Raw genomic sequence first — 21,494 nt, forward strand, 5'->3', positions numbered from 1 at the left:
TTCCTAGGCCTAATCCATTTGCCTACACATTTAATAATTTCATTTTTCTTTATAGATAAATAGGAATCCATTGTATACATGTACCATATTTTTACTATACATTTATCTTTGTAAGGACATGTAGGGAGTCAATTAATAGTCCTGCTCAGCTGTGACATTTATGAACCACAATAGATAGTGACCAGCATGGCAAGATATCCTTTAAGGTGCAGTAAGTGGTACTCATATCTTGGTGGTAACCAACAGCTATCTAGTTGGATTTGAGAACCACTCAACAGGAAGGAAACAATACCTGGTACTAGAAACCTAGCCGACTTTCTGGGGCTAGTGAGATCATGGATCTTAGAAGATAATCTACACCTAGCATAATTCTTAATCTCATAAATCTTGTCTTTATACCCACAGATATGAGTAGCTATTGCTTCTTGTGGAGGTTTGAACAGGTATGGCCCTCATCAAATCATGTGTTTGAATACTTGGCCCATAGGGAATGACACTATTAGGAGGTGTGGCCTTGTTGAAGGAAGTGTCTCACTGTGGAGGCAGGCTTTAAAGTCTTATAGGCTCAAACTACACTCAGTGTGGTGCAGAGACTCCTTCTACTGTCCATAAATCAAGATGTAGCGCTCTCAATTCCTTCTCCAGCACCATGTCTGCCTGCACACTGCCATATCCTGCCATGATAATGGACTAAACCTCTGAAACTGTAATCTAGCCCCTGGTTAAATGTTTTCCTTATAAGACTGCTGTAGTCATGGTGTCTCTTCACAGCAATAGAAACCCTAAGACAGAAGTTGGTACCAGGGACTGGGGTATTGCTGTGATAGGCCTGACCATGCTTTTGTTTGGAGAAATTTGGACTTTGGGACTTTGGGTTAGGAAAGCAGTGGAATGCTTTAAGCACTGCTTAATGGGCCATCCTAGTCAGAACATGGAAGACAGTGGTGCTACGGGTGATTTGATGAAGTGTGGGGGCCTGGCTCAAGAGGTTTCAGAGGAGAAGAATGTTAGTATGTGGCCCAGAGTCCAGTCTTGTGAAGATTGTGGCTGCTTTTTGCCTTTGTCTAAAAAGTCTGCCTGAGACTAAAGTGAAGAGTTTTGGATTAATTCTGTTGGTAGAGATTATCTCAAAACAGCCTAGTATAGACTCTGTCATGTGGTTATTAGTGTTCACTCTTATGAAGATCTATAATGAAATGGAGCAAGCTGAGCAAGTAAAAATACAAAATGTACAGATTGAGGAGAAAAGGGGCACCAGGAAGTGGAATGGAGCTAAATCCTGTGTTCAAGGAGATAAACAGATTAAAGAAAAGCCTAATGTCATATGGAATAAAGGGAGTGGAGACCTCAGGGCAAAATGACACCCAGTTAAGCTTCCAACATGTGAAAAGAATTAAAGAACAGCTTAGGCCCAGCTATGGTGGCACACTCCATTAATCCCAGCACTCAGGAGACAGAGGCACTCAGATCTCTGGGTTCAAGAACAGCCTGGTTTACAGAGCAAGTTCCAAGACAGTCAAGCCTACAGTGTGAAGGAAACCATGGAAAACAAAAAGTGGTGAAGATGTAATGTAGTGGGTAGCCATTCCAGCTTGGATCTGGAAGCTCCAACCCCCATTGAGACTCTGGCAACTGTCACGCCTACGAGGCGGGGCGAGGGGAGGTGCTGGAAACCTAGGAGCTGGATGGGCAAGCGCTCGCTCTGGGCGCGCTCTCTGCGCCTGGACCCTGGATGGTGGAGATTGATTGTGCAGAGCTCCAGAGAACACCGCTGGATTGCTATACGCCTTCCCCAGACCCCCGCAACCTATCCATTCTTTCATTTGTAAGTCATCCACTAAATAAATCTTCCTTTTAACTACGAGGAGTGGCCTTTATAATTTTCCCCAATAATGTAATTGAAGGAGGGGGCCAAGTTCCAGCCCCAGCAAGCAGCAGAACTTGGCAGCTTCAGCCACATGGTTCTGGCTTTAGAGTTAGGGATACAAAAGGGGCTATGGGATCTTCTTCTGTGACTAAGGAAAGCCATTGAGGTCAGGCATGTGGCAGGGGTGTGGAGGCCCAGAGAGACCACTGTGTAAAGCTGTGAAGGAGAAGCCTGGATTGCCTTGGAGATGCCAGAGTGGCATGGGATACCTACTGAAGAGAGCTGCTAACAGGGAGTGGAACCAGCCCAAGAAAAAAGGGTGTTATAGTTAACAAAGTTGAAAAGAGTTGGAGATCTGAAGAGTATTTTGACATCAGACATTGAGATGCAGAGTTTGGAGTTTGTCCAGATGGTTTTTGGTCTTGCTTTGGTCCAGTATTTCCTCACTATGCTCCCTTCCCTCCATTTTGGAATGGTAAGCATATCCTGTGCCATTATATATTGGAAGCATGTGATCTGTTTTTTTTTTCACTTTGATTTTATAGGGGATTACAGTTAAGATATTGCATGAATCTCAGAAGAGACTTTGGATTTTGGACTTTAAAACTTAGTTGAGACTGTGATAGACTATGGGGACTTTTGAAGTTGGATTAATTGCATTTTCCATTATGTTATGGCTACAAGCCTTTGGGGTCCAGGGAGTGGAGTGTGTTGGTTTGAATAGGTATGGTCTCCATAGACTCATATATTTGAATGCTTGGCTCATTGGCACTATTAGGAGATGTGGCATTTTTGGAGTAGGTGTGATCTTGTTGGAGGAAGTGTGTCACTGTCGGGGCAGGCTTTGAGGTCTTATATGCTCAAGCTATGACCAGTGTGGTACAGAAACTCCTTCTGCTGCAAATCAAGATGTAGAACTCTGATTCCTCTCCAGCACCATGTCTGCCTGCACACTGCCATGTCCTGCCATGATGATAATGGACTAAACCTCTGAAACTGTAAGCCAACCACCAAAATTAAATGTTTTCCTTATAAGAGTTGCCATGGTCATGATGTCTCTTCACAGCAATAGAAACCCTAAATAAGACACACCTCATCAAAGAAATTTCTCTTTATAGAAAATGGAAGTCATCACAGGATACCACAAGTGGACTGTGATGGTTATTCTTGGTTGTCAACTTGACTACATGTGGAATTAACTAAAGCCCAAGCAGCTTGGCACACCTGTGAGGGGTCTTTCTTGATTGGGTCATTTGAGGTTGGAAGACCTATCTTAAATCCAGATCATTTAAGGTTATAAGACTCACCTTAAATCTGGGCAACACTTTCTGGTGGCAGCCTACATAAAGGACATGGAAGAAGAAAGCTTTTGCTTTTTGCCTGCTTCCCCTCTTCTCAGTGGCAAGCTCATTCCTTCACTGGCATAGAAGAGCCTACTTCTTCTGGATTCTGACATATACTGTGAAGACCATCTCAGACATCCAGCCTTCATGAACCAAACAACTATTGGATTCTTGGAATTTCAGTCAGGAGACAGGCCTTGTTGGAATAGCCAGACCACAGCCTGTAAGCCATTCTAATAATCTTGTTTTTATGTATATAGATTCAATCTGTCCATTCTGTTATTCTAGTGAACACTGACTAATACATGAACACAATACAGAGATCAATGGGTTCTGGGGAGCCCAGCCCCAATGAATACATCTATACCATATTTCCTGCATCTATGATTTGGGAAGCATTGAGAAAGAGCGGGCAGAAAAGCTGGGATACCAGGAAGTATATTGTGAAACAGTCTCTCATAGAAATGACTCTATCAGCAAGATGGGGACAATGGTAATATCAATGGAAGTACTAACACAGGAAGGTGAAAATCTTGCAGAGTCATGTCCCTGGACAAGCAACTGATGACAGCTGAGAGAGAGAGAGGGAGAGTTAGCATATCCCATGTATGAGTCATCTAGCTGGTTCTTCAGTATAATGTGGTCAGCCCTGAACCCCCACACACAATGTACTTAGCAGGTTATATTTACGTAATTATGCATATATTTACATATATATCTATATGTAGCAAAAAAAATTTGGAAAGAAGCTACAAATTTGGGAGTGGGGGATATGGAGGGAGTTGGAGGAGGGGACTTAGGAGGGGCTGGAGGGAGTAAAGGGAAGGAAGCAAATGATGTAATTATATTTTAAGTAAAAAAATACGTGAAACAACTAAACTCAACAACACAGGAACAAAGATGAAAAGAATTTGGGGAGATGCCACTGCTAGGAAGGTGAGTGGCATGTGAGATAGAATAGATTTTGGTCACTTGATTCATGAAGTTTTGCTGATTATAGCTGTTGTGGGAATTGTTCTGGAATAAGCACTCCAATCCCACGAGAGTGGAAGAGAAGAGATGTCATCACTGGACCATGGCCAGGACAGCTCCTGAAAGGCTTCAATCTCAGGTCCAGTTTGTATTCTCATTTTATACTCTAAAACCACAAGGTGGGGCAAGCAAGCTAGCAAAATTTTACAGATGCTTACGTGGCAGCCAGCAGGTTGTTAAGGGCAACAGCAAGCAGGTTGTTAAGGGCAACGGCCTATTGTTTCAGCTATTCTCCAGATCGTTCTGTCTCAGGTAGCAAGTGACGTCATGTTTGGTAAATAGATGGTACAAGCAGTGCTTTAAGTAAATTACTAAATAAATCAATACATCAGAATCTAGTAATTAGTCTTTTCTACCCTATTCTATTTCAAAGCTACCTAGCAAATCGAGTGCTTTGTGAAGCAAGGGAAAATTACAGGATCATCTTCTGTACAATTGATTTGGAAGACGGCTTCCTTTTGCCACAACAGCTAATGAAAATGTTCTTTAGTGGACTGCTCCAGCTCAGCCTTAAGCCTTCTACCTGATAATATTGGTCAGGTCCTCTGCTGCTGTCTCCATCTTGGGCAAGCTTTCTTCCTCAGCCTTTCTGCCTTTCTTAGGCCCTCCCCACCTGGGCCCCGCCTAAATCTCACCCAGGCCAAACTATATCCATCATTTCAGTGAGCCTTTTCTGGCCCCCAAAGCAAACAGTGCAAGGAGTTGGAGAACACAGCAAGCCTGGCAAGTGGTCCGGTTCCTGAATGATATAGCAGCCTCAGTTTCCCTGGAGGCTTTGATGGGGCTACTCCTTACATTTAGAACTGAATGAGGGCCTGCCACTAGTGGTTAAGGCTTCAGGCCAAATCCTCTGCCCTAGATGTTAAATTCCCCAGGGAATTTCGTTTTATCAAGAGGAAATTTGCCAGGATCTATAAGCCCTCATTGGAGAAAAGATGCCAGATCATCAATGTCCTCTATGAGCCCACAAAAGAAAGTGAGGTGCAAACTTTTAAACTATAACTGCAGTGAGGGGGCTTAGATGTATGATCCAAGGCTACTTTGGAATATGAAGACTTGGAGGCTGTCTTAGTCACTGTTCTATTGCTGTGAAGGGACACCATCACCAAGGCAACTTATAAAAGAAAGCATCCAATAAAAGGCTTGCTTACAGAAGAAACTGAGAGATTACATGTTGAGATAACAACCATGAGGCAGATAGAGCGAATGGTATTATAAGCACTGTTATTCCTGCCTTTAGTCCACCACTATGGACTCTGAAACCATAAGCTCAAGGCAACTTAAAAAAGAAAATATTTAATTTGGCTTATGTTTTTACATTTTGATCCACAAGTAAGAGGCAGGGACAGAGACACACTGGGCCTGGCACGAGTGTTTTGAAATCTCAAAGCCCTCCCCAAGTGGCACATCTTGTCCACAAAGGCTGTACATCTTAATCCTTCCCAAACAGTTCTACCAACTGGGGACTAAGTATTCAAGCACATGAGCCTAGGAGGGCCATTCTCATTCAAACCACTACAAATATAATTATGTAAATCAAAAAGTAGCAACCTTGTTAAAATAATGGTTAAATTGTGCTCCCATATGTTTGACTGTTAGATGATTGCTAATTACACTTTTAAAATGTACTGATACAGAATCTAGTTAATCCGATCTGTACTGTTGCCAACAGAGTCTGGCTAATTCTGCCTGTGCTACTCCCAGTCTGGAAGCTTGGTCCAAGTTGCACATCCTGTGTTGTTCCATCCAAGTCTAATCAACTTGCCTGACTTTAGCCTGCCCAAGTGTGCTGGCTAATCTCTATGTCAACTTCACACAGGTTAGGGTCATGTGAGGAGAGGTACCCTCATTTGAGAAAATGCCCCCACCAGATTGCCTTGTAGGCAGGCCTATGGGGCATTTTATTAATCAGTAATTAATGTGAACATGCCCAGCCAATTGTGTACAGTGACCCCCCCTCACCCCAATATTGTTGTCCTAGGATATATTAGAAAGCAGGCTGAGTAAGAAGTGGAGAGAAAGCCAGTAAGCAACACTCTTTCATAGCTTCTGCTTCAGCTCCTGCCTCCATGTGCTTGCCTTGCCTTTCAGCCCTGACTTCCTTTAATGTGGAACTGTAGATTTGAAGTAGACCCTTTATTCCCCAAGTTGCTTTTGTCCATTTTTTTTTTAGTCACAGCCATAGTGTGGGGGTCTCTGTGACCACCAGGGCAGGCAGAGTAACAATCCACATGTGGAAATCTGGTTCAAAATGAATTAGTTAGATGGTATTAGTTCAAACTTCTACAGTCTGACCCTGAACAGTTTATTGTAAGCATATTTAAGTACAGGAAACTTTTGGAAAAACATTTTCCTTGTGTAACACCATCTCATGTGCACAAGGAGGCACAATTACATAGAAACTCTTCTCAAGGTACATGCCCCTTCTCCCATGAAGATGGCTTCTAGAGATAAGCTACCTGTGTTAGCCTAAGGGCCTAGGGGAGGATCTGGTGTGGTCTCAGTCATACAAATGGTGCAGAGGTTGTCTTAGCTATTAGCCACCTCTGGTCCTTGTTGTGGGAGCTTGGCGGGGGGTGCTGACCATACAGGTACTACAAAGGTCACCTAGACTATTAGCCACTTCCGGTCCTGCTTGTGAGAGCTCGGTATGGCCTGGTCCTACAGATAATGCATGAGTCATCGAGGCTATTAGCCACCTCCATTCCCAGATTTCTGGGCTGAAAACAGGTTATACAACTTTTTCTTTGAAAAGACAGCCCTGTGTGTTTAACATTCCTGGTTTCCTTAGTGCTATCTATCTGTGGGCACAAGGACCTTTATGCTCTCATCACAATAGAAACCCTAACTAAGAGAGAAATTGGTCCCAGGTTCACGGGTGTTTCACCATGACAGAAATGGCTGTGTATTTTGGGGAGGATTTGTAGTAGTATTTGAAGTTTGGGCTGGAAAGGCTATTGGTTGCTCAGAGCTTAATGAACTCTTGCAGGAACTTGGAAGAGAAGTACGTTGAGAGCAATGCAAAAAAGATGGAGGCCTGGTTTGGAAAGCTTCACAGGAAAGCAAAGCCTCTATCAGGGCTATTTATGTGATGTTTTAAATTAAAAATTTGTGGTTCTGGTCAGCTGGGGCTGAAGAATCAGCTATGACTAAAAAGAGACCAGCACCATTGAGGTGAAATCTTTTGGGAAGTGTTTCCTCAGGGTCAGCACACAGAAACTGTGCTCCAGAGTGTCCAAGGTTGTGTCTCATGCTGGCAGCCAAACTTGGTAACGTGTAAGATTTTCCCAGGTGGTACTGGGTTTGAAAGAATGAAAGGGTCATGAAGAACATCTGAAGCTTGGCACTTGTGAGAGGCCAGGAAAGGCCACTGGTGAAGGTATAGCCTCAGTTGCAATAAAAGCTCCAGGACTGAGGGGTTCATGGAGAGAAGTTGAGGTATCACCTGTGGCAGGGTTAGAGTCCCCAAAGAGAGCCACAAAAGCTATTGGTAATCGTGAAGCTCAGTTGGAGTGGAGACGCCAGCATTTTGAAGATGCCAGTGCCATAGGATGACAGCCAAGGACAGTAGCAGTCACAGATTGGAGCCATTCTGAGCCTAGGAGACAAGTTGTATGTGCTGCAGAGGGGAGCCAGAGAGGTGGCACAGGTCTTTGGAGCCCAGAGAATCATGACTAGGTCAAAGACATCAATCATTGACCTGTCTATACTACTGGAATTTGGGTTTGCTTTGATATTTTGTAACTACACTCTGATTCTTCCCTTTTGAAATTAAAAAAAAAGTATGTAACTTATTTTTAATTTTATAAGAGTCCATAGTTAAGAGACTTTGGAATTTAAGAGAAACTTCGGATATTTCAGAGGCTTTGGGTATTTTAGAGAAGTGTTGAACTCTGGAAAAGCCTTTGAATGTTCTAAAAAGACTATTTTTAAAGTGAAGTTTTAAAGAATGTGCAACTTTTAAAAGTTGGAATGTTTTATATTTTGATATTAATATTAATATGAGATCTTGGGGATGAACAAGAAAAAAAGGTTATAGATAATAAGTGCTGTGTTTGTGTGTCAGGTTGACAATGGATCAGTTGTGTTGGTTGGCTCTTGTTGACTTGACACAAACCTAGACATTATCTGGGAAGAGGAAATCCTAATTGAGAAAATGCCTCCATAAATTGACCTGTAGGCAAGTCTGTGGAGGCATTTTATTAATTAGTGATTCATGAGTGGAGGGTGTAGCCCACATGGGTGGTGCCACCCCTGAGATGGTGGTCTTGGGTACATAAGAAGGCAGGCTGATGGGGCTATGAGAAGCAAGCTAGTAAGCAGCACTCCTCCACGGCCTCTGCTGTAGTTCTGACTTCCAGGTTTCTGCCTTGAGTTCCTGTTCTGATTTCTCTCGGTGATGGAGTGTAACCTAAGTTGAAATAAACCCTTTCCTTTCCAAATTGCTTTTGGTCATGGTGTTTTTTCACAATAGTAACTCTAACTAAACATGCAGGATAGTTAAATATATAAATCATTAAATAATAAGTCATATAAATGTACTTTCAAACAAAAACTACATGATCATCTCAATAGATGTAGAAAAGGCCTTTGACAAAACACAACATGCCTTCATGATAAAAGTCATAGAAAGAATAGCACTGAGCGGTCACAGTGTATGCCTTTAATCCCAGCAGAGGCAGGTGGATCTCTGTGAGTTCGATGCCAGCCTGATCTACAGAGTGTGATCCAGGACAGGCTCCAAAGCTACATGGAGAAACCCTGTCTCAAAAGAAGAAGAAGAAGAAGAAGAAGAAGAAGAAGAAGAAGAAGAAGAAGAAGAAGAAGAAGAAGAAGAAGAAGAAGAAGAAGAAGAAGAAGGAGAAGAAGGAGAGAGAAAGAAAGAAAGAAAGAAAGAAAGAAAGAAAGAAAGAAAGAAAGAAAGAAAGAAAGAAAGAAAGAAAGAAAAAATAGTACTGAAGGGAACATATATATACATATATATATTATAAAATATAATAAAGGATATATGTGAAAAATCCCAAAGCCAACACAATCCTAAGTGGGAAAAACTCAAAGCTAATCCCACGAAAATCAAGATTGCAACACAGCTCTGCACCATTCCAACTCCTTTTCAATGAAGTGATGCAAGCACTAGCTAGAGACAGAAGGAAAATAAAGAAATAAAAACAGGAAAAGAATACATCAAATCGTATCTATTGGCAGATGATATATGACATAAAACATGCCAAAATCTCCACTAGAAAACTTCTAGAAATGATTGACACTTTGAGCAAAGTAGTAGGATATAAAATCAACTGGCAAAAATCAATAGCCTTTCTTTATACCAATAACAAACACCATGAGAAAGATCATGGAAACATTCATATTGACAATAGCCTTTAAAAAGCTGAAATATCTACAAATAAACCTAACCAAGGAAAAAGACCTCAATGAAAACTTTAAATCTCTAAAGAAATTGAGGAAGACACTAGAAAATGGGAAGTCTTCCTGTGGTCACAGATTCGTAGAACTAATATTGTGAACATGGTCATTCCAGCAAAAGCAATGTAAAAATTGAAAACAAACAACAGCAAAAAACAAAACAAAACAACATGACATGTAGATCAATGGAAAATATAGAAGACCCAAATGTAAGTGCACATAATTACAGCTATCTAGTATTTAACAGGATGCCAAAAACACTCAGAGGGTGAAAGATAGCATCGTCAACAAATGATGCTGGGAAATTTGGATGTCCATATGTAGAATAGTGAAGTTAAACCCCTATCTATCACTCTGCTCAAAAATCAACTTCAAATATATCAAAGGTCTTAGTGAGAAAGCTGATTGCTGAATCATCTACAAGAAAACATAAACCCTATAAGATATAGGTGTAGGAAAGGACTTTCTGAATAGAACTTCATTTACCCAGAAATTAAGGCCAGTCATTGACAAATGATACTTCTTAAAACTAGAAAGTTTATGTACAACAAAGGAAACAGTCAATCACATGAAGAGGAAGCCCACAGAATGGGAGAGAATCTTTGTTCGTTATATACCTTATAGAGGATGAGTATTCATAATATACAAAAACCTGAAAACAGAATGAATGTAGAAAACAAATGACCCAATTAAAAATGGTCAAAGTGTTTTCAAAGGAGAAATAAAAATAGCTAAAAGAAATATCTTTTAAAGGGTTTGTCATCTTTAAGGATTGGATTAGAAAATGCAAATTTAAATCACTTTGAGATTTCATCTTAACCCATTCAGAATGACTAAGATCAAGAAAGTAACTGACAAAAGTGCTGCTGAGAATGTGGAGAAATGGGAACTCTCATTCCCTGTCGGTGAGATCACAAACTGGTGCATACATTAGAGAAATCAGCGTGAAGAATGCTCAAAACGCTAAAAAGTAAACCTACCATATGACTCAGCTATACCACACCTTGGCATATGCTCAAAGGACTCCAAATTCTACTCCACAGATACTTGCTCAGCCATGTTCATTGCTGCTCTATTCGCAGTAGGTAGGAAAACGGCAAAAGCCTAATATCCTTCAAGTGATGAACGGATAATGTAAATGTGGTACATATACACTATGGATTTTTATCTAGCTGGAAAGAAAAGTGAAATGGTGAACTTTGCAGGTAAATGAATGGAGCTAGAAAAGATCTTATTGAGTGAGGCAACTCAGACCCAGAGAGACAACTGCTGCATGTTCCCTCTTATTTGTAGATTATAGCTCTGAACATTCACAAGTGAGTATACATCCTGGAGTAACTGCAGAAACCAGGAGAGCAAAAAGGGACCATGGATGTGAAAGCTCTAGAGAGGGAGTAGGACACAGGTGCTATGAAAGTGGAAAAGGGACCACGGATGGGAGGATTTAATTGGGAAAGAAGGCAAATATGGAAGGTGAAGGAAGAGAGATAAATAATACTAAGCATGCTTGGAAAAGCCATATAAAAACATTTTATCTTTACTAAAAAATACATATATAACAAGGCCAGCCTGGTCTACAGAGCTAGTTCTAGGACAGCCAAGATTACAGAAAGAAACACTGTCTCAACAAAACAAAACAAAAATACATATATAGGCGGCTGGAGAGGATGCCCAGAAGTTAAGAGCACTTGCTGCTCTTTCAGATGACCTGGGTTCAGTTCCCAGCACCCACCTGGCATCTTACAACTGTTTACAGCTTACATCCTGTTTTGTCAAGCTTCACCATAGTGCACAGCAAATGAAGAGAATCTTAGTATCATAACAATGGACACATATATCAAAATACATTGTACCTCCTGAATATATACAGTTATTATGTGTCAACCAAAAACAAAATAAAATAATCGAGGAAAAGATCAACCAGGACACAAATGACTTATTTTGATTGGACCAATTCATTAAAGCTTTAATGTTCATTCAGAGAAGTGGAACTGGGCCTGATGGCATGGGCATTCATTTCCAGTTACTTGCAAGGCAGGAGAATCACAAGTTCAAGACTAGAAGTAAAAACAAGGCTGAGGATGCAGCTCAATGTTAGAGCATTTACCTAACATGCATAAGGGTCTAGGTTCAGTCTCCAGTCCTGATTTTAGAAAAAGAAAAGGAGGAGAGTGGGGAGGAAACTGTTCTCCAGATAAGAATATAGGGACCCAACATATAGTAAGACTAATGTTGAAGTAATATGATTATAGATATGTAAGAATTTATGGGAACTTTGATGATGATATGATGATGGTGATGATGATGATCATCATCGTTGTTACTCCTTGGCCACCTTGTCTCTGTCTTCTTTGATAGATTTTCCTAATCACTATAAATATGGAACTCTATTCTGAGTTTGAATCTCAGAACCCACATAGCTGAAGGAAAGAAATGACTCCCATAAGTTGCCCTTTGAATTGCACATATATGCAGGGGCATTCGAGCCCACATACACACAAAATAAACAAATGCATAACTAAATACATGGATAGATACATAAATAAATGTAATTTTAAAAATCAAAAAAGAAATGCAACCAGATAACCAAAAAGAAGCACAGCGCTCTGGAGGCTAAAGCAGGAAGACCAACTTGCATGGGAGACTTTGTCCCAAAACCTGGTAGAGGGATGATGACTTAAGCAACCGAACACAGCAAAGCCCACTTTTCTTCTCCCTCAAAGCTGTGCACAGTACGGAGCCTCTGCTCCAGCCAGAGCCAAATGCTGTGACAGAAGCAGAGTTCAACCTCCCACTGGCCACTGACTGACTCATACAAGGTGTCTCTCTATAGACAATACCCACCCAACACAAGCAAAGCTCCTTTCCACTTCAAATGCCACGAAAAGAAACAGAAAATGGCAATGTAAGGAAGGTGAAATACGAGGAAACTAAATTGTATGGGTTGTGCTACATTCTTAATAAATACTTAAAAGCTAAAGTAGTGGCCGAAGAGAAAATTCAAGAAGCCGAAGAAGTGCACAAAGAGTATATCCAAGAGGATTCTGTAATGAGAAGGGCTAGAATTTCACTCATGAGAACTAGACTTTGATGGTCATGTCCCATCAAAGGAAAGGCTGTTCCCAAGGGGTCTGTCACCCCTAAAGCAACCTCTTTGCAGTGGAAAACACAGCACCAGAGTGCTACCTTCTTCTACACTGAATTGAGACTATTCTTGTTCAGTTCTGGTGTCCAGTCATAGTGGCCACAAGTTCTAGATAGCAGAAGAAAATACTGGCCAAATATTTGTTACAAACTTTTGGTTATTTGAATGGTCTGGAACACGTTACATGGTTTTGACTACAGAGGATTCTCTTTACAAGAGACTGTTGGGTAAGGGGCACCTGCTCATTTGGTTAACTTCAAAGGAACAGTAACAGTACTAGGAATTAACTATAATACTACAGAACATAAGATCTGTTCCATACCATTCTGTTCCAACTTGGGGGAAAGACTTTGAAAAAGATACATTTGAACACATAATAACACAGCCTGTGTCTATGGTCAGCAGAGCTATAGCATTTATAAAGTGTATAAGAAAATATGAGGTGAAGACCTGAAACATTTAATAGTATCAAAAGTACAGAGGCAACACTTATCATCAGATCTGATTCTGGACATTGTCTTGATACTGTATTAAAGGTCTCTGATGTTTTGGGTAAGAAATTTCCTGTTACTGAGAACTCAAAGGGCTACAACTTACTGCCTCCTTATCTTGGAGTTATTCAGGGAGGTGCAGTGGATATTAATACTTCATAGGAAATTGTAGAGGGGATGAAACAAAAAATGGAGTATGGATAATGTTCCCTTTCATTTTGGTGGAGCTTTGCTGCAGAAGTTAATGAGAAAAATAGCTAGTTATATTGTAACTAATGGCCTTGCGGTTAATGTGTTTAAGGACCCAGTTTCTGATTTCAACAAAAGGTCAAAAAGGTGCCAGTTATCATTACATAGGGCACCAGTAGGGTATTTTGTTACACTTGAAGAAGGAAAAGGAGACCTTCAGGAATATGGTTACAATCTTCTCCATACCATTTTCAAGAATAGAAAGGTGACAAAAAGCATTTGATGAAGTCAGCAAACCACATAGCTGAATATCAAACTGGATGTGGTACCTCATCAGGCTTTATTCAGCCTGGTTGTTGTGCATGGAGTGTGTGTATATATGCATGCAGGCATATGTGCACCTGTGTCTATGTAATACATGCTCATTGTACAGATGTGTGGGTTTCTTTGTGCTCTATGATACACTCCAGACAGATTGTTGGTTTATGGACATACTGCCCTTTTAATTTTCTTTTTCCCAGTGTTTAGATGATCTCAAATTAGGAAACACTTATAACCACATACATGATTAGTGCTAAAGAAAGCTTTTTAGGCCTCTTGGTAATAGATAGTAACTCAATCCAGTGTTGATCTTTTCACAAATAAGAGAACCAAGACACTTTTTTATGTAACTACAAATCACATAAAACAGATTTGAATAAATTACCATGACTGCTTTATGTTTATATTTAACTTATAATTTTGTACAAATGAGATTGTGTAAGATATATTTAAAGTTTGAGTGATTTAACAGCCTTTTCAAATTTTTATAATTCATATGAGCACAGACTTTCAAGAAAATACTTGAAATTAAATTGCATTGCTTTTTGTCCATTAACCAGCAAATAAAACATGGCCTTAACAAAGTTGTTTGTGTTGTTGCACATCGGGAAGTTATGCCAGGACATATACCCTATAGAATTCCTAACCTCACTGTCCTTGTAGAATATGCATTATTTATTCTACATTGAAGAGAATAATGGTTCTTTCTCTAATATTTAGGCACTGTACATTTCTATACCTTGGTCACTGGATTATACCAGTAAAATGCCAAATCTGAAAGGTCTGTTCTGCAATTTTATATATCAGATATTGCTGATGGCTCTAATATGAATCTCAATATTTGCGGGGGGGGGGTTGGAGACAAGGTTTCTCTGTGTCATTTTAGTGCCTGTCCTGGATCTCGCTTTGTAGCCCAGGCTGGCCTCGAACTCACTGAGATCCGTGAGCCTCTGCCTCCCAAGTGCTGGGATAAAAGGCGTGTGTCACCACTGCCCAGCTAAACCTCAAGATTTAAAAAGATAATTTTTAGAGAGAATTTCTGGTTCCACTATAGAACATACACGTAAATGTAAAATATTGTCATAAGTGGTCAGGCAGTGATGGTGCACGCCTTTAATCCCAGCGCTTGAGAGACAGAGGCTGGCGGATCTCAGTGAGTTCGAGGCCAGCCTGGTCTACAAAGCAAGTTCCAGGACAGCCAGGGCTATTACACAGAGAAATCCTGTCTCAAAAATCAAACAAACAAAAAAACAATATTGTCATAAGTGGATTATGTATTTTAAGGTAATTTCACTTCTAAATTTATTTTTCATATGCTATAGGTGGTATGACTTAAATGAATTGATGGAATGGGTAGTGAGTGCGCTTATTTTAAGTTTTTTGATTCTGTTATATCTTCATTAAGTTTTTAAAAGAATTAAATTGGATATTAAATTGTACAGATTTTATTAATTTACAGATAAATCCTTCAGTAATTAATACTTAAGCAAGTTCTTGATGTTAGCCCCAATGAAAAGCATGATTCTTAATAAATTACTCTTAATGCAGAGAGTTGGCTAAATTTAAAGTATTCATTCTCAAAATATTTATAGTGAATCTCTACTAGATCCCGAGTGGGTTATTGCATCTGACTAGACACTTGTTTCTTCAAGATGACTCATACATAGCATTAGATTAGTTCTATGGCAGTATTGGCCAGCTGCCCTGCAGGTTGACTTTGGATTGTTCTTTTATTTTTAATTACACACTGTCTAAGGCTGCTTCCCACTTCAGTAGCGGAATTCAAGTAGCTGTAATAAAGACCAAATAGTCCACAAAGCCTGGAATGTTCACTTCTATGTCTTAAACAAAAACACACAAAAGCTAACTAGTTGTGTTCTAAGAAAAGGAGCATGCCCTTGCATTTTAAGAGAGATGTTGGGTTTTCTAGAGGCTAAATTTTATGGAGTTATCTCTTGTTCCCTCTCATTTAAGAATTTGATACTAGATAACTGATTTAGAAACATTTTAACAACTTGCCATTAAAGGTAAAAATTTTAAAGACATAAATCATTACATGAGAAATAATTTTATCACTGGGCTAATCTAATGAGATGAATTATTCAACAGCTTACAAGTGGAATTAGACAGAACAGAGGTTTTTACAGGTGATTCTAAACACTAAGGAAAACACTAAACATTATTCATTTTTAGTAATCTTCATCTTATAATCCATGGTAAAAAATGATTAGAAACTGACTTTTTAGAAAGTGTAATTTAATCGTAAGAGAAACCAGCTTATATCTGATTGGATTTAAGGCCCACTCCATGAGATGGAACCCATATCCCACACTGCTTAGGTGGCCAAGAACCTGAGACTAGATGGCTCATGGACCTAGGGGAAAAACCAAATACTTCTGTTCTACTAAAAGAACATTGCAATAAAATGACTCCAAATGACATTCTATTGTACTCATAGACCAGTCAGTGCCTTGCTCAACCACTATCAGAGAAGCTTCTTCCTGCAGCAGATGGAAATAAATACAGAGATTCACAGCCAGGCATTATGCAGAGAGTGAAAGACCTTGGAACACTCAGCCCTAAATGGAATGTCTCCATGAAACCCCTCCTGTCAGGGCTCAGGGAACCCTGCAAAAGAGGAGGCAGAAAGAATATAAGAGCCAGAGTAGATGGAGGCCACCAAGAAAACAAGGGCTTCTAAACCAACATAGTAGAAGCACATATGAACTCACAGAGACTGAGGCAGCCATGCACAGGGCCCGCGTGGGTCTGCACCAGATAGAGTCCTACAGCTGAAAGGTGGACATATACCCCCACCCTGAACCCAGAAACTACCTCCAACTAATAACCACTTCCAAATGAAAATTTAGTTTTCTCCAAGGGAGTCTCACTGAAAAAAACAAAAACTACTCTTAAGGGTAGGCTGTATGTCCAGCAGTAAATGGCCAACAGAAAACAAACTCGATGGCATCTTTGGACATTTCTTGTCTCACAATGTCATGCCAGGGCTTTTTTTTGCCTTTTTAAATTTTTAATTTAATTTAACCCTACAGGTTTTGCATATATATATATTATGGCTTCTGGTTTTGTGTTTTTATGGGATTCCTGAGTGTGTCTCTGCATCTCTTTGTTTCTTTTGCCTTTTCTTGAGCTCTTTTCCTTCTGTTTGTTTTTCATTCTTCCAATTTGTTTGCTTATTATTTAGCTTATATTTTATTTTATTAGTATCCCTTAAATGCCTGTTTGCTTCCTAATAGGAGACAGAAAGGTGTGGATCTGTATGGGAGGGGAGGTGGAAGAACTGGAAAGAGAATAGGGAAGGGAGACCATAATTAGGATATATTGTATGAAAAAAAATCTATTTTTTAGTTTATGCTTTTTGTTGTATTATATTTTTATTATTTTAAACTTAACTTTAAATATATTCTGATCATATTCTTCCCCTCCTTCAAGACTTTCCAGATCGTCTTCCCCTCCCTACCCACTCAACTTTTAACTTCTTTTTCAAAAAATAAACAAAAACCCAATACAACAACAAAATCCCCCCAAAACAAGAAAACCAAATAAATCCACACCCCAAAAGAAAAAAAAAACAAATTGTAACCAAGTAAAAGCACGTACACGTACACACACACACACACACACACACACACACACACACCAAACAAACAAACAAACAAACACAAAGCACAAAGCCTGTCCTGGACTGGTTGATATACCCAGTGTTACTCCATTGTAATAAACTAATTTTCCTTCTCCCAGAAAATATAAATGACAGTTCAGTCGTTAACCTTTACCCTAGTGGCTAGGTTTCCATCCATTCATTCAGTTTTCAAAAAGTGTAAAAAAAATAATATATAATACGATAAACCAAAAATTATCACATTAAAGTTGAACAAGGCAAACCAACAGAAGAAAAAGAGCCTAAGAGAATGCACAAGAATCAGAGACCCACTCATTCACACACTCAGGAGTCCCATAAAAACACTTAACTGGAAGCCATAATATATGCACAGAGGACCTAATATGTGCGTGCTGCTTCAGTCTCTGTGAGTTCATATGAGCTCTGCTCATGTTGATTTAGAGGGTCTTACTTTCTTGGCATCCTCTATTCCCCCTGGCTCTTACATTCTCTCTGCCTCCTCTTCTACAGGGTTCCTTGAGCCCTGAAGGGAGGTATTTGATGGAGAAACATCCTGTATAGGACTGAGTGTTCCAAGGTCTCTCGCTGTCTGCATATTGTCTGGCTGTGGGTCTCTGTATTTGTTCCCATCTGCTGCAGGAGGAAGCCTCTCTGATAATAGATGAACAAGGCACTTATCTATGAGTATAGCAGAATATCATTAGGAGTCATTTTATCATTACGTTTTTTTCTTTTTTTAGGCCTAGGTTTAACCCTAGGTCCCTGGGTGCTCTAGTCTCAGGTTCTTGGTCACCCAAGCAGTGTCGGGTACGGGTTCCATCTCATGGAACAGACCTTAAGTCAAACCAGATATTGGTTGGTTACTACCACAAACTTTGTGCCACCATTGCCCTAGCATATCTTGCAGGCAGCACAGCACTGTAGATAAAGGGTTTGTGGCTGGGCTGGTGTTTATGTTTCTCCTTTGGTAACATTCAGAGTACCTTCCTGTACCAATGATGCCAGAACAAGGGGTGAAAGCTCTATATAGGCACCAGCTGGACTTCTCCATGTTCAATGAGTTGTGTAGATGTTGTCTTCAGCAATGGGGCCTTGCTGTCAGTTTGTGGAGAACAACCTATAGTCTTGGTAACAGCCTGGGTTGTTTGGGGATTCCCATGGGACCCCTTTGTCCAACAACTCAATGAGATGTAACCCAATTCCAGTACTGGAAGCTTTGTTTGGTGACAGGAGATAGTCTGTTAGGACACTGTCTTCTCCATTAATTGGTGATTTTACTAAGATTGCCTTCATATATGTATCCATTCTAGAAAGTTTCTATTGTATTAGTTTTCTATACTATCCTTCAAATACCACTTAATTTTATCTATCTTTCCATGAATTCCCTCCCACAGCCACCTCTCCCTCCACATAATCAGAACATATTGTATGAAAAAAAACCTATCTTCAATAAAAGAAAAAAAGAATCATCCAGAAAAACAATAGAAGGCATAAATGCACAAGGAAGATTATTTGGGAAGAGGAAAAGGTCCAGTTGGAAGGAGAACAATAAGGGGGTGATGGGGAGTGAATTTGACCAAGTTACATGATATACATGCATGAGATGTCATAACAAAACCCATTATTTTGTACAATGAATATACAATAATATTTTATATAATTCTACATATAATTATGAGAAAAAAGAATGCCTAAGAAAACCTCAGCATTTCCAAAAGCCTTACTATGCCCTAACTATCACCTAAGATAGGCCCGTCGTACCCTCTATCTTGAAGTATATACTGAAAAACAATTAAAATAGGAAATATGTATAGTTGGTAGCTCAGGAGGACTTCTCTGAGAACATTTTTTCTGATATATGATTGTTAAAAATGACAAGGTTTGCTAGATAGGTGGTGTATGTCTTTAATCCCAGCACTCAGAGTCAGAGGCAGGCTGTGAGTTTGAGTTCAGTGTCCAGCCTGGTCTACAATCTCCAATGTGAGTTCCAGGACAGCCAGGGTTATATAGTGAGACTCTGTCTAAAATAAATAAGTAAAGAAAGGAAGGAAGAAAGGAAGGAAGGAAGGAAGGAAGGAAGGAAGGAAGGAAGGAAGGAAGGAAGGAAGGAAGGAAGGAAGGAAGGAAGGAAGGAAGGGCTGGAGAGATGGCTCAGAGGTGAAGAGCACTGGCTGCTGGAGAGATGGCTCAGAGGTTAAGAGATCTTGAGTTCAATTCCCAGCAAGCACATGATGGCTCACAACCAACAATAATGAGATCTGGTGCTCTGGTGCCCTCTTTTGGCGTACAAGCATACAAGCAGGCAGAACATGGTTTACACAATAATAAATAAATCTTTAAAAAATAGAAAAAGAAAAGAGGGTAAGGTCTGTCTCTCATTCTGCAGGAAGATCGAATGCACACTTATTGGCTGCCACAAAAACAGATAGCCTAATCATATTTATTTTGGCCACAACTTTGTTATTTTTAACTTCACTGACTGTCATGAGTCCTCACACTTCTCCCTCCCTCATTCTCTGCTTAAAATATGCAAATCAGAATGGAGCTCATCTCCCCCCTCTATTGTCAGTCCTTACTAAATCAAGTCTGTTCTCATGACTTGAGCTGGTAGTCAGCCACATTTATCTTCAATGTCAGAAGAAATCCCAACCTCCACAGTTCATGAGTTCAAGTAATGCTGTAAAGTATGAACACAGCAGGTCAGTGTAGCCACCTGCAACTGCACACTCCTAAAGGGTGTGTCCAAGGATTATGCCTGAAATAGAAAAAAGTAAGCCACCATTAAAGCCCCAGGGAAGTGTCTTTGAGAGGGAATGACTTTACTACTCACTAGCCCCATTTAGGATCATGAGTTTCAAGAATACCAATGCCAGTGTGGTTTGGATAAGAATGGTCCCCATAGGCTCATATATTTGAATGCTTAGTCAGCAGGGAATTTCTTGAAAGGATTTGAAAGGATAATCCTATTTTAAACAATCCTATTTGGAAGAATTTTAGAAGGATTAAGGAAGTATAGCCTTGTTAGAGAAATGTATCACTGGGGGTTTCAAAACCCACACCAGGCCCAGAGTCTTTTTCTCTCTGCCTGTGGAACAAGATGTAGCTCTCAGCTACTGTTCAGGAACCATGAGTATTGTCATGCCCCCTCCATGATGGACCAAACCTCCAAAACTGTAAGCAAGCCCAGAATTGAATTCTTTCTTTTATAGGGGGCCAGGGAGTGAAATGTGGTGGTTTGAATAATGGCCCCCTTAGGCTCATATATTTGAATGCTTAGTCACTAGGGAGTGGAACTCTTTGAAAGGACATATAAGCATTAGGAGGTGTGGCTCCAGAACCACAAATCTCATCATGCACCCACCATGATGATGATGACTAATCCTCACAATTAAATGCTTTCTTTTATAAGAATTGCCTTGCTTGTGATGTCTCTTCACAGCAATAGAACAGTGACTAAGACAGCCAGTATTGTTAGTGTCAAAGTGAGGAGAACCCAAAGCTCAGAAGTGAATTATTCAGCAATATCTGGGAGCTGCAGGTCAGAAATTCCTCCCTCATATATGGCATTCTTTTCTATCAACACCTCTTACTCTTGGACATTGAGGACCACTAAGGAGTCTAGGCAGTGGCATCTTGACTGGAATTTGACTTTCATCTTGCACATGAAACAGTATCATTTCCAGAATGTTCTTTCTTACTGTCTTGTGCCAGTCTCCCTTCAGCACAGGACTCTGAGTCTATCGAGTAACTCACTGCTGCCCAGTTCAAAGCTGTTTGTTCACAGAGGCTGAAACTAGCACACAAATGGTGACATGTGCCAAGGGAAAAAGAAGATTCTAAGAGCATTCGGACTGGGGTCTTCTGCACCTACAGAGACTGGATATTTCCACCTTAAATCCCACTTATACACACAAATAGGAGATGTGATCAGTATCCATCAGACCACAGGAATCCACATCACCAAAGCAAGGTGTTCTCTTGGTTGGACCAAGAAAATCTACCAAATATACCTTCTAAGACACATGCACACATGCGTACC

The 21,494-nt window shown here is 40.1% G+C and overlaps 1 long non-coding RNA gene and 1 pseudogene across 1 annotated transcript in view; one reads left to right on the plus strand and one right to left on the minus strand.

Annotated features, from left to right (window-relative positions):
* LOC121825794 (uncharacterized) overlaps nucleotides 1-21,494 on the minus strand; it is a 106,779-nt gene that overhangs the window by 64,106 nt on the left and 21,179 nt on the right. The window lies entirely within an intron of this gene.
* On the plus strand, nucleotides 10,496-13,774 carry LOC102926905 (nicotinamide phosphoribosyltransferase pseudogene; annotated as a pseudogene).

The sequence above is a fragment of the Peromyscus maniculatus genome, chromosome X (assembly GCF_049852395.1).
Source record: "Peromyscus maniculatus bairdii isolate BWxNUB_F1_BW_parent chromosome X, HU_Pman_BW_mat_3.1, whole genome shotgun sequence".
Taxonomy (NCBI): Eukaryota; Metazoa; Chordata; class Mammalia; order Rodentia; family Cricetidae; genus Peromyscus; species Peromyscus maniculatus.